Source organism: Urocitellus parryii, chromosome 7, assembly GCF_045843805.1.
Source record: "Urocitellus parryii isolate mUroPar1 chromosome 7, mUroPar1.hap1, whole genome shotgun sequence".
Lineage (NCBI taxonomy): Eukaryota > Metazoa > Chordata > Mammalia > Rodentia > Sciuridae > Urocitellus > Urocitellus parryii.
In genome coordinates this window covers 93,157,924-93,171,980 of record NC_135537.1, presented here as the reverse complement: position 1 = coordinate 93,171,980, position 14,057 = coordinate 93,157,924, and the positions used below count along the sequence as shown (strand labels likewise).

General features: G+C 39.1%; 1 pseudogene; it reads left to right on the top strand.

The window, feature by feature from the left end:
* The window catches only part of LOC144256048 (carnosine N-methyltransferase-like), a 68,272-nt pseudogene extending 54,724 nt beyond the window's left edge, over window positions 1–13,548 (top strand).
* Window positions 13,549–14,057: the final 509 nt, after the last annotated feature.

The following is a 14,057-nucleotide window of genomic DNA, read 5'->3' as shown; positions in this document are numbered from 1 at the left end:
AGCGGTGGATGTGGGACAGGAATGTAGCTATTTACATGGGACCAGAGATTCCTGAGCACTTGAGTCCTCTAGTGGATTCCCTAGAACCAGGAAGCCAGAACTCTTCTCAGTCTTTCTCAAATACTCCTCCCCTGAAGCCTCTTTAGTATGAGGATTCAGTAGCAGAAGGTTGAATTATACTAAGAGAAAAGTTCCAGTCATAACCCAGGCTTCTGCCTCTTCATCAAAATTACTGACTTAAAAAATGATGATTTCATGCAAATGAAGCCTATCTGAAGGTCAAGAGTAGAGTCCACACTTGTAGCCTCCCTCCCCCAGGGTCTTCTCACTGCCAGCTGCCTCTCAGTGAGCCATCCTGATGAGTAGTTGATGACCCAAATCATCAGGGCTCTGTAGGGCTCACAAACTCTTTGAGAACTTAGGACATTCTAAACCAACTGCCACTTGATGGATGTGCCAAGAATGAAGATTCCTTGTGCTTTTCTCACCTGTATGGCTTGTTAATGTGAATTAATGGGAGAAAAAAGATACCCTGGAATGATGCTTTGGTGTTTCCATTTCAAAATCTGGCCTGCTCCCGTGTCTGCAGACTAATATTCTGGCTATCACCTGAGCATCCAGACAAGGCCTGGTTGAAAGCGTGGTTGCTGTAGATTCACCAGCTCTGATCTGGCATATTCCATCTCCTGGTCTTCCACACCTCTTCATAGATCCTGCAGGGCCAGAGGCCATACTTATCTGCCTACATGGATCCACCAGTAACTACAACCTGTGAACCTCCACCAATGGATCCTCCTTGAAGATCCCTGAGACCCTCATTTCCTCCATTATTGATGACCCTCCTTTGACCTCACAGCACTGTCCTTTCTGCCTCCTTCCCAGTAGCCCCCGAACATCAGGGATCCTGTAGTCATCAACCACTTGGAAACTTTCCCTGAAATCTCACTCCTCTTTCCTTTCTACAAATGTCTTAATTTAAACTTCTCTAATATTATGTTTAGATCTTCATATACATTCAATTGAGTATGGCCCCTAATTGCCCTTTCATGGGATATATATTGCCTTACTTAGCATCCATATACTCTCTCTCACTTTATTTCTTCACCTCATGAAAGCAAGGTAGATGTCCTCCCCCTATTTATTTATTCATTCTAAGAGCACACATGATATTAGCATTAGGAATTGTTCATTTTTCTAAATTTAGAAAAGCATTTTCAATAACCAGGTCAATAGTACAAGCAAATATATGAATTGAGTGATAAAACAATATTATCAAATACTTAAATCTTAGGAGAGAACATTCAGTGTCAGAGATGAAAAATATCAAGAGAAAAATATATTCAGTAAATATTAACTGCCCTTTGAAGAAACCGACTTAAAAATATCACTGACAAAATACCTTCCCCACAGCAGTTTAGATTTCCCATGGCTGACCAGGAACTCAAAACCTCCCTACTCTTCTCCAACTCTAACTGATACCAACTCACTCACTAGATCAACTGAGTGGAAATGGAAGGTCAGATATGTATCCCACATTACCATGGTGACTGGTCAACATGGAACTTTAATTGTGAGCACATGCCACATTCTGAGCTGCAACTATTCTCTTAGAAAGTGTATTTTCATGTCCAAGTGTGTTATTGGAGAGTGTGTGGTTATTGCTTTAAAAACTGACACCTAGACCCATACATTAATATTCTGTATTTATGAAAATATGTTAAATCAGGAAAAAGGATTTTGCTCTTCAAATATTTTGATCATATAATTATGGGTTGAAAGGGAGGCATAGCTATGATTTTGAGAATCAAAATAGATTCCATTTCTGCTTTGAATGCCAAACCTACAGATGTCTCAATCTTTCTGAATCTCCAGACATTTTTAGATAGAAAAATTTAAAACTTCTTTTTGATTCAGAATGAAAATATACACAAAGAATTGTATTTTAATAATTGGAGAGATTTTCTGGTGGGATTTCAAGATTACATCCCCCTTACTTGAAATTTGAAAACAAAACTATTTTCTATTTAGTAGGATCTAATCCAGTCATTTGAGTTAATCTTCTTCCATGACTCCTGATGATGAATCCGTTTTTTTGCTTATCACATGACCCTGTCATCTCATACCACAAGAAATCATGCTTGAAGATGCCCATGATGAGCTCTAAACAAACAAGGTATGCAATACCTCTACATTGTAAACACTATCTATGCTAAGCCCAAGGCCAACATCATTCTAAATGAGAAAAACAGAAAGCATTTTCTCTAATGAAACTCAAGCGAGACTGGGATGTCCTCTTTCATACCTTCTATTCAATATAATCCTTAAACTCTAGTCAGAGGAATCAGACAGATGAAAGAAATTAAAGGGACATGAATAGAAAAAAAGACTCAAATTTTCACTATTTGCTTATGACATACTTCCATATTTAGAAGATCCAAAAAATTCCCCCCAGAAAACATCTAGAACCAATACATATATTCAGCAAATTAGGACATAAAATCAATACCCATGAAAAATGCATTTCTATACATAAGCAATGAATATACAGCAAGAGAAATTAGGAAAACCTCCCCATTCACTCTCGCCTCAACACAAAGCAAAACCCAACAAACAAACAAACAATAAAAATAACACAAAAAAACTTGGGAATCAATCTAACAAAAGAGGTGAAAGACCTTTACAATAAAAATTAAACAATACCAAAGAAAGTAATTGAAAAAGATCTTAGAAGATGGAAAGATTTCTCATGCTCTTGGATAGGCAGAATTAATATAGCCAAAATGGTCATAATACCAAAACATTAACAAAGATTTCATGCAATTCCTATTAAAATCCCAATGACATTATTTTTTTAATTAAAAGCACCAGGCTAAGACTAATGCTGTCCCACATGGGGTCTCTCCCCTGGGGCCTCTCCTGACCCTCTTTCTAGCTTTGACTTATACTTTCCCTCAAGGAAGTCATTCTCTGGGGACCTTCAGGACCTTCTTTTTGCATGGGAATTTTTTTTATCTCCGAGGTTGCATCTACCTGGGAGGTTCTCAGGAAATTTATCCTGGCTCCAGAAACTCAGGCAACTCTGGTCACACCAGTAACTGTGGACACATTGAGGAGCCATTCCCTCCTGGCACCCCACTGGAGCCCACAAGCGAGGTGGATAGGTCACTACAGGAAGCAATTGGGGTGCAACTGCTGCCAGTGCTGTGGCTGTTGCTCCTGCTGATCCTGATTTCATTATTACAGAGGCTTGTAGAGGTGTATGGGAATCCCACTGGGATTGGCACTGAATGCAGAGTACAGACATTTGCACATGGGGTTGCATTGCCTGGGACTAAGGACATGGGTGTCATGGCACACAAAGGAAAGATGCTGGGGCTGGCATCTGGGCCTCCAAATGTGGCATGCCTTGTGCTCCAGGTGCCCCCTCCTCTGACTGCTCCTCTCCTTCCAGGGGCCATGCCACAGCACCATGCTTTTGGGCTCCCATAACAGGTACAAACTTTGGGGGCAATGCTGACCTGCCAATGCTGACCTCTCAGCCTGAAGTAGCCTCCCACATAGTACTTCACGCTCATCCATCACCTGCTGCAAGGCAACCTGAGTGAAGCTCAGCTGAGAGGTAGCATCATCATGCTCCTCACACAGCCATTGCATCTTAGAGGCCAAAGCCCAGCAAGCCACTTCGCACTCCTCACTCCTCCACCTTATCCTGAAGCTGACAGACCTGACTCCCCTGCTGATCCCCCTGCCTGGCCACCACTTGCACATGTTATCCACAAACTTCAGTTTTTCTCTTTTAGTACTACCTGTGTTTAATATTGGTAGTCATTGTGAAACTTACAGCTCTTTACAAGCATTTCAGTGAATGAATGAATGATACTCATTTCCCAATGTTTAGATTGTGATCCTAGTTTTCATTTGTATAGTAAATTGTTCATTTCCCATGAAGGATGAGGATGGAGCCAGACAGTATCAATTTGGTGACAAAGGATCTTTAGGTGTGTAGATATTTGAGCAGGTGAAGTCAGGTATTTAAAGCTGCAGGCGTCCACCAACCTCTGGTGGTCCTGGGGCTAACTTGGAGGTCCTGATAGGTTGGTCTAGGGCATAGGAGATGGCCACCAGGGTTCTCAGGCCAGTCTCCTGTTATCTACCTGACTCTGGAGGAGGCTGGGAATGTTTGCTGTGGTGCCCATATGGCTGGCCTGCAGCAGGATTCAGAGAATCTTCTGGCCATATTTCTGGGCCTAGTCTCCTCTGCAGGGTTTGGCAAGGAGCAGAGGGAGAGGCCTGTGTGTGCAGAGGGGAGGGCTTGAGACAGGACGCCATGGAGTGGAGACCCATGAGGTGCAGAAAGGGATGAGAGTGGTGGGAGAGGAGAGGCCCTGCAGAGGGTGGAAAGAGCCTGAACATGCTCCAAACAAGGAGCTCCTGCAGGGAGGATCACACTCCAGCTCAGGCAGCCATTGACCTGGTGGGGGGAGCCATTCACCCAGTCTGTACCCCACACCAGCAGTACACTGAGGGCTGCTTCACAATGCCCTTTTCATCCAAATGTGGATAAAACCTACAGGACTGGGATGGCTGACCCAGCCCCCCTCAGCCTTGCTCATGATTATGTGTCTGTTTCACTGTGGAAACCTCACATCCTCCTCCCTGTCTCATGATTACTGTCATCCCATAGTGAGTGTGTTTGGTGCTGAGGACTGAGGCCATCTGTGTCAGCCAGACACTTGTGTTCAGGAGGATGCAGGAGTAAAATCTACCTGAGTAAATCTTTACTTCAGGAAATTCTTGAAAAAAAGTTGTCCAGAGAAACATTGGCTGCATTGAGCTCTCAATTTTCACCCACGCAAGTTGTTTTATTATTAAAAACTGATCATCATATCTTTTCTCCTCATATCCTCACCAACAATTATAGTTGCTTATATTCTCCATGATTGCCATTCTGAATGGAGTGAGATGAAATCTTAGAATGTTTTGATTTACATTTCTTTAATTGCTAAAGACGTTGGATTTTTTCATATATTTTTAATCAATTGTAATTCTTCTTCTATGACGTGTCTAGTTCTTTAGCTATTTATTGTTTGGGTCATTTGGTTTTGTTTGTTTGTTTTGTTTAGTTTTTCTTTTTGTGTTAAGTTTTTTTTTTTTTTTTTTTAGTTCATTAGGTGCAACCATTATGGAAAGATGTATGGAGATTCCTCAGAAAACTTGAAATGGAACTACCATTTCACCTAGCTTTCTCACTCTTTGGTTTATACAAAAGGACATAAAATCAGCATACTTGAGTAATGCAGCCCCACCAATGTTTATATCAGGTCAATTCACAATAGCTAAACTACGGAATCAACCTAGGTTCCCTTCAACAATTGATTGATAAAAAAAGATATAGCAAGTATACTAAATGCAATATTACTCAGCACTGGAGAAGAATGAAATTATGGCATTTGCTTGAAAATGGATGGAGCTGAAGAATATCATGGTAAGCAAAATAAGGCAATCCTTTTTGATAATGTTAATTCTTTCTGTCCAAGAGCAAGGTAGATATTTCTGTATTCTAAGATCTTCTATGATTTCTTTCTTAAGGGTTCTGTAGTTTTCATTGTATAGGTCTTTTACTTTTTTCTTTGATTCCCAATCATCTTATTTTATTTTGAAGTTTATACAAATAGGGTAGTTTTCCTCATTTTAATCTCAGAGGATTTGTCACTAGTATACAGAAGTGCCTTTGACTTATGGGTGTTGATTTTATATTCTGCTACTTTGCTGAATTTATTTGCTAGTTCTAGAAGTTTTCTCGTGCAGCTTTTTGGGTCTTCTAAGTATAGGATCATATTGTCAGCTAATAGTACTAATTTAAGTTCTTTTTTTCATATACATATCCCTTTAATTTCTTTCATCTGTCCAGTTGCTCTGCCCAGTGTTTCAAGAACTATGTTGAAATAGAAGAACAAAAGCCAAATGTTTTATCTGATAAGTGGATGCTGATCTCTTAAGAGGGAGTGGGAGGAAAGAATAAGTAACTTTGGATTAGGCAGAGGAGAGTGGAGGGGGTGTGGAGCTGGGCAGGATGGTGGAATAAGACAGACATTATTACCTTGTAAACATTAATGATTTTGTTACTGGTGTGTCTCTGCACCAGGTATATCCAGAGGAATGAGAAGTTGTGCTCCATTTGTGTACAAAGTGTCAAAATGTATTCTCCTGTTATGTAAAACTAATTGGAACCAATTTTTAAAAAATTAATAGCATTGAAAGACTAGCCATAGATTAGGGCTGAATCCCATGATCATTCACACATTCTTGTTTCTTGATCTCTTTCATGGACCTGTCTTTGCTTTATTTGGTGCCATTTTTCCCTCCTCTTAGGGAAGTACACTATGAAATTATCTACATCCCTGTCCCAGAATGTATCTCCACAAGGACAAACATGTACTTGCTTTTATGCTACACAAAGTTTAGTTTTGATCAGATTTAGGAGGCATGTGAGCATTTCTTCTTGGGTGTAAAAATATGGTGGTCTTGCTCTCCCCTAAGTCCCATGTACACACTTCTTAATTGTATGAGCTGTTGGGCAAACTTGTCCTCAGACACTGAGAACTGCTTTGGTCAGGTCAGCATGGGTCATGCTGTCCATGCCATCCTACAGGATCATAATCTTTTGTTTTCTCAGTTAAGGCCAACCTGTCAAAGGAGGTCCTTTTCCTAACACACTCTGTTCAAATGCAGGGAAGAGAGTGTTAGTGTCTAATGCAGAAACCAGGTTCTCTAGAGACACTGTCCATCCAGAAAACTGTGAACTATTTGCTTCATGGTTATGGATAGAAGTGATATGACTTTCAATTTAAAATCCAAAAAATTATTTTTTTTCTTTTTCTTTTGGTACTGCAGTTTGAACTCAGGGCTGTTTCACCCCTGAGCAACAAATTTAGCCCTTCTTTTAATTTTTCATTTAGAAATAGGGTCTTTATTAGTCGCTTAGGGCCTCCCTAAGTTACTGAGGCTGGCTTTAAAGTTGGAATCCACCTGCCTCAGTCTCCTGGGTTACTGGGGTTACAGGCATGCACCACCTCACCGGGCTTTAACAAATCCATTGGGATAACCCAATTTCCAGTCAGTATCTCCACTCTTATTCCATATCTTGGATGTAGTAGGAAACCAGCTGAGTGAGTGGAGACCAAGGTCATGCCCGTGGCTCAGTGGGTGGTACACAGAATAACACTGGGCAGGTGTTTCCTGTCCCACATACCCTTCTGTGTCACCATGAGTCACTGCCAGCTGCTCCCACTGCCATGTGCTGTGGTACAGAAGTAGTCTCATCTGTGACCTATTTCCTGCTGGTGGACAGGTGGCTGGGTTTTCCATGTTGAAACCTGAAATCAGACGAAGGATAGTGTATGTCATTTGCTATCATCATAATTGACAAGTAAAGGAGCCTGGCCTGGTTTCTGCTGGTACTAATGTCCATACTTATGTCCCAATTTGCCTTTAGAGCAGTGTTACTAGCTGTCTTACTGATGGCCAGATACTGAGGATGGCTGAGTCAGGTCAGAGGAGGCCAAGGTGACTCCACAGAGAGAAAAGGAGAGGTAGGATTAACATTGAGAAAGATTTCCAAAGGATTTTCTGCCTGCCTAGTCCAGACTCACTTCAAGGATGCTCTTGGCTTTCTGGTAGCCCCCTCCCTTCAGTGTAAGTTCAGTGTCCCATGGGCTGACTGGAGGGTGGTGTCATTGAGCATGTGAGCAGCAGCCCCTCTCTTCTGGCAGCTATGGCCCCTCAGACTCACAGCAACCAGTAAGCAAGTGTGGGGCTAAAATCCTGAGGATCCTGTCCCCCAAAGGCAGAGCCATGCTGAGCTGAGAGCCAGCTCCAGGTTGATCCCAGAACTCTGGGCTCCATGGGTCTGTCCCTCGAGGAAGAACTTGTGCAGTAACAGAGAAGCCCGAGAAGGAGGGGCATGCAGACCAGGGTGGAGGTTCCCCTGAGTCTGAATCCTGAGGCCTAGGCTGGGCTGGCTTCTCAAGTCTTCTCTTGTTCCAATCTAAGAGATTGCTGTCCATCATGCAGATTATCCTTAGCTCCAGGCTGATTCTGGAGGAGATTTTTGATAAGCAGCACTTATCCACAGGGGACAGGGAGAGGAGGGACAGCCCTTCACACTCACCCTCAGCCCCTAGGATGATTCTTCATGGTGTGGTCTCCTAGCTTCTGTTGACAAATGCTGCCCAGACTGTGACTTCTTATATGGACTCTGTGCTCAGGAGGGCCTGGAGGTCATTGGGATTATCAGGAGATTGAAACACATGCAGGTAGGACGACACCTGCATGACCCAGGTGCTCTTTGTTCCAGTGCAACAAGCTCTTATAAGAAATATTCATGATAGTTTTTTTGTATAACAGTATTCTGAAACAGATGTCATATAAATGTGTATTACCATCTGAAGCAAGGTAGATACATTTTTATAAAGAATACTTCTGAGTAGTTATCCTGGGGTCTGATCTTCAGAGAACAGTGGGTGAGATCAGCATCTTTTTGGCTAGGAGAATGGCAACCAGCATGTTTTTTTCTCTTGGTTGATATTTTTCTATCTCTTCTCCCCTGCCCCACCCCCTGCAATTCATCTATACTCCCCTCTTCTTCACTATGTAATATAATAGTAATGTTGCAATCTTTGGTAATTAATTTCTCAACAAATTCCAGATCATTACTATGATTTTATACTTGGGGTTAGAGGAACTGTGAAAAACAGTTTTAACTAGTTTTTGTTTCTCATAAGGTTGATTAGTATATGGTTTGTTCTGAAGTGCTTGTATAAACAGGGTTTAATGTTTATACCACTCTCTCATGTGGTGCTGATGGTGAGAAGAGAAGAGGACACACATTGAGTGTAGTAAGTATCAACAACTGGATATTCTCCCAACCAGATTCTCTTAAGAGAAAGCAGCTCATGAAATAGTCCCTTGTATAAAAGTAGAAGCAATAATCATCCCAGAAGATGAATAGACATATAAGTGAAAAAGTAAATTATCAAACAATCTCCAATTAGCTCACAACACTGATCAACAACTGATCCCATTGACATCACAATTAAGGAAATGATGAAGAAAGAATTTAGAAAGTTTGTACTTAAAATGTTCAGTGACTTAAAAGATTTAAGGAATGAACTAGAGATAAAATACAGGAAGTGAATGATCATTTCAATAAAAAGAGAGATTCTTAAAAAGAACCAAATGGAAATCCTGGAAATTAAAGACTCAATAAATCATTTTTGAAGACAGAATGTCAGGCTTTGAAGATAAAGTATATAATACTGAACATAGAGTCAAAAATAAAGAAAAGATATTAGGTAACCCTGACCAGAATATTGAAGAAATCTGAGATAACATTAAGAGACCAAATCTAAGAATCTTTGGTGTTTTCAAAATACAAACTAAAGGAGTGCACAATTTTTTTCAATGAAATGCTCAGAAAATTTCCCAAACCTTAGGAACAAGGAGAGAATTCAGACTTCAATCACCCAAAAGGAGCTAGGGGAGGACTGGGGCCCATGAAACTCGTGGTAAAGTGGTGGTAATGTCTAGGAGCAGGTGGCACCAGCAATGGGGCCTTGCTCAGAGCAGAGTGCCCTGGGTGTTAGCCTGCCCTTGGCTCCCTGGAAGAGGACACCAGTGACCAGGTTGAGAATGGCAACAGCAACAGAAGCAGATGCTCAAATGCTTCTCTGTATTTTTTAGCCTAAGACAGGGGAGGCCAGGCCATGTGGCCCAAGTAGCTGGATGGGGTCAACTGCACAAGATGGGAATTCTCTAAACCAGGATATGGAGGCTATTCACTAAGCAGGATAACCAAATTTTTACTGTAGGTTTGGACAATGCGGGGGAAACTAGCATCTATAAAAACTTTCTTTTTTTATTTTCAAAATTATAGATTCTCCTTAAAAATTTTCAAGAAGAAAATTATACTACATTTAAAAAGATACTTAACTCTCACAATATTAATGTAAACCATAGTTTCTTGAAACATTTGAAAACATCATAGAACATAAACTCTTACTGTCAAAAGGATGTTAGTTTTTCAATATTTTTATAATTTCTTTAGCTTTGCTCCATGTCAAGGGAAAGTCTTTTTTTGTGTGATTAAAGATGTGGAGTGCAAATATCTAATCAATTTCCTTCAAATAAGTATTTTTTAGTTTATGTGATAAATATGGAAGACTGGGGCCACTTTTCAATCTTCATTTTCTATTGTCTGAGCTTCCATTTCACTTATTCTCTTTTTGGCTGTGGTGTCAAAATATGGTTACAGGAGAAGTTTAGCTTTAAAATGGTCACACTGCATAAGAAGTATAATAGTCACTTGGTCACTTGCATAAGAAGAAGACCACAGAAGCCATAAGTGTGATTTAACAATATTTGACACATTTTAACTCAAAAAGAGTAGAAAAAGGAAACAACAATCGGTACAACTCAAGTAAGTGTTTGCCATTTTTTTTTAAATTTAACATTCAAAGTTTGCTTAAATATCATCTTTTCAGTGTGGTATTCTGTGACTTCTTGATTTTTAATTGCTAAGTCTCATCTATTTCCTGGGGAAATATCTGGTAGAAAAACTGAAAAAAAAATGAAAAAAAATAAAGCAGACTTTTAAAAATAGTAAAAATAGTGGAAAGTAAAGGTTTACATTGATATGAAGTGGGAAAGCATACTTCAATAGTGATATCCACCTTTAATAATTTTATATGAATAAAATAGTACATATATCCTCTACAGTAGGAAGTAAGGTAGAAGAGATAGTGATTAATGATGTACATTTCCTAATGTGGGACATTGCTGGCCAAGAATCTCTTTATTCTTCCTGGAATACTTATACTAACACTGTCTTCATAATAGAATTAATGAAAGTGTAAAACTATCAAAGATCAATGAGATTTTTGGTGCTTTTAGAAGATAAGACTGATATACTCTTAGCCAAATTTAACTAAAAGAAAGAGAAAGAGTCAAATCAACAAAATCATAGATGAAAAAGGAGATATCACCACAGACAATTCTGAAATTCAGAGGATCATTAGAAACTGTTGTGAAAACTTATATCAATAAATTAGAAAATCTAGAATATATTGCCAAATGCTGAGACACATATGACTGACCCAAAATGAATCATGAGTATCTGGAAAATTTGAACAGACCAAGATGAAGAAATATAATTGAAGCAGCAATTAAAGCCTTCTAACGAAGAAAACCTAGGACCAGGTGGATTCTCAGCTAAGTTCTGTGAGACTTTTAAAAAAGAACTAATGCCATTTCTCCTCAAAATTTTCCATGAAATAGAAAAGGAAGGAAGACTGCTCTATAAGCCAGTGTCACCCTGAAACCAAAACCAGACAAAGACATATCAGACCAATATTCCTGATGAAAATTGACATGAAAATCCAAAATAACAAACTGACATGCCACATTTAAAATCACTTAGAAGATAGTACAACATGATCAAGTGTATTTTATCCCAGGAATGTAAGGGTGGTTCAACTTATGCAAATCAATAAATGCCATTCACCACATGAATTATGTCATTATTAAGTATAAGAATCATGTGATTATCCCAAGTGATGCAAGAAAACTATACAAAAAAGTCCATCACCCATTCATGTTAAAAATACTGGAGAAACCCTAGTGTTTAAAACACTAGGAATGGAAGGAAATTATTACAATACTGTAAAGGCTATATATGACAAATTCAAGGCCTACATCATACTTAGGGATAAAAACTGAAGACATTTCCTCTAAAATCAATAACAAGACAGGGTATCCACTTTCATCACTACTATACACTATAGTCCTTAAAACTATCACCAGAACAATCCAGCAAAAGAAGGAAATTAAAGGGATACAAATAGGAAAACAACTCAAGTTATCTCTGTTTGCTGTTGACAAGATCCTATATTTAGAAGTCCCAAAAAACTCCACCAGAAAACTTCCAATGTTGATAAACAAATTCAACATAGTAGCAAGATAAAAGGTCAACTTACATAAATTAATTGCTTTCCTCTTCTCCAGTAATGCATCTGCAGAGAGAGAAATCAGGAAAAGTATCTCATTCACAATAGCCTCACAAATACTTGGGAATAGAAACTGGGGTTAGTAGCTCAGTGGTGGAGCGCTAACCTAGCATGCATGAGGCACTGGGTTCGATCCTCAGCACCAAATACAAATACATAAAATGTATTCATTTACAACAAAAAACTATTTTTTAAAATACTTGGGAATAAATCTTATCCCAGCTAGCCAACCAACTTATACTGCAGACCTGCCAATTTACATATATCTCTGATGCCCAGGTACAGGCAGTGTCAGAGAATAGATAATTTGGTAAGACATTGAGATCAAACTTCATATACTACAAAGATAACACTCAATATTAGCTTGACAATCTGCAAGAATTTTTTGTCTTACATTCATGCAAATTTGTTAATCATGAAAATATACATTAAAGCACTTTATTGTTAATCTATATACTTGAAAGCAACTACAATCACTCCTTGAAGGCCATACAAGCTCAGTAGCTGAAAACCAGTCAGACCCCAGTGTGTTTGGAACCCTGAGATTGGTGGGGGCGGGGTGGGCAGCCTGTTCCAGGCATGTCTGCGACGAGCGCCATCTGGAGGAAACTAGCCGCCACAGCACTTTCAGTAGCTAGGATCAGCAAGGCTGAGATGCCTAGGGCCAAGCAGGCAATCCAGCAACACTGTTGCCTCCCACTGACCCTTTCTCAGCTGCACAAGGGCTGCAGGGGAGGCTTAGGCAACCTCCTTGAGAGTAAGAAAAATGCAAGTGCAGTTCTCTGCCTGGCTTTTGAGCTAATCATTAAATAAATTTTGAATTTTTCTAAGACAGATGGGATCCTACTAAAGAACTTATTCTGATACCTGTTGCTCTGAACTGGGAATTAGCTGTGCTAGGTGATCCTTGTCAAGGATAGGAATTAAGAGTTTTTGTTGTTGTTGTTGTTGTTGTTATAGGCTCTTTTATCTCAACCTTGTTCTAAACAGATGTTCTAAAATTAATAAACATACACTTTATTCCTGGATCTACCTGTTTAGCAATAATGGGAGATCAGAAGATCAGATGCCACTCATTTTTTCCCTGATATTGACCCCCACAGTCTTCCTTCTGGTTCTAAATTTTGTTTGACAGCAGAAGATTTTCAGGAGATTTATTCATAGTGCAGTAGGTAGCAATATATTGCCACCTGTTTCTGCATAGGCACAGCTCACAATGTAACTGACTATATTGATACAATATGAAACACATTCAAGCCACGTGAATTTTGATAAATCTTGGTTCTCTGCTGTACCACTTTGAAAATTTGGCAAAGAATTTTCCATAGAATTGAGCTGTGAGGATATAAACAATGTTGTTCTGCAAAATAGATTCCAGGTACAGGTGGACAAAGAATCCGTATTGTCAACATAGACTGTGAAAAATTTCTCTATGATGAAATACTACTATGAATTTGTCTTATTTGTAGTTCATAAGCCACAATAATGGTTTTAGGTTATATCACTGAGAAAAGTTTAATAAGAACAAATGCTGAGATAAACAACTCAAAATCAACTATCAGTAATTACAAGACATCAAATCAGTGGTGCCTTCTTATTCCTAATAATATGTAGAAATAGTGTCTACTCACTTTAAGTTACCAATTCTTTTGTTCATAAATAAAGTATGCAATGCAGGTTTCCATTGCACAAGTAAAAATGGAGGAAATAACCTTCATATATACTTTTTCACTGAAGCCCACAATTGTCTCTCAGTTGAAAAAAAATAATCTCCAGTGTCTTCATGAAGCTGTCACAAGTCTGCCATTGTAATGACTGATTGTATTGAAGACTATAATAATTGCCTTTGTATTATTTTATATGCATTTCATATGCTATTTTTGGAAGTTTAAGATTCCGTTACATTCAACATGTGGAATTGTTGTTTTATTTGCTTTCTTCCTGAGCAATCTATATATAAAATATAAATTTATTCATTTTTCTTCCAAATTAATT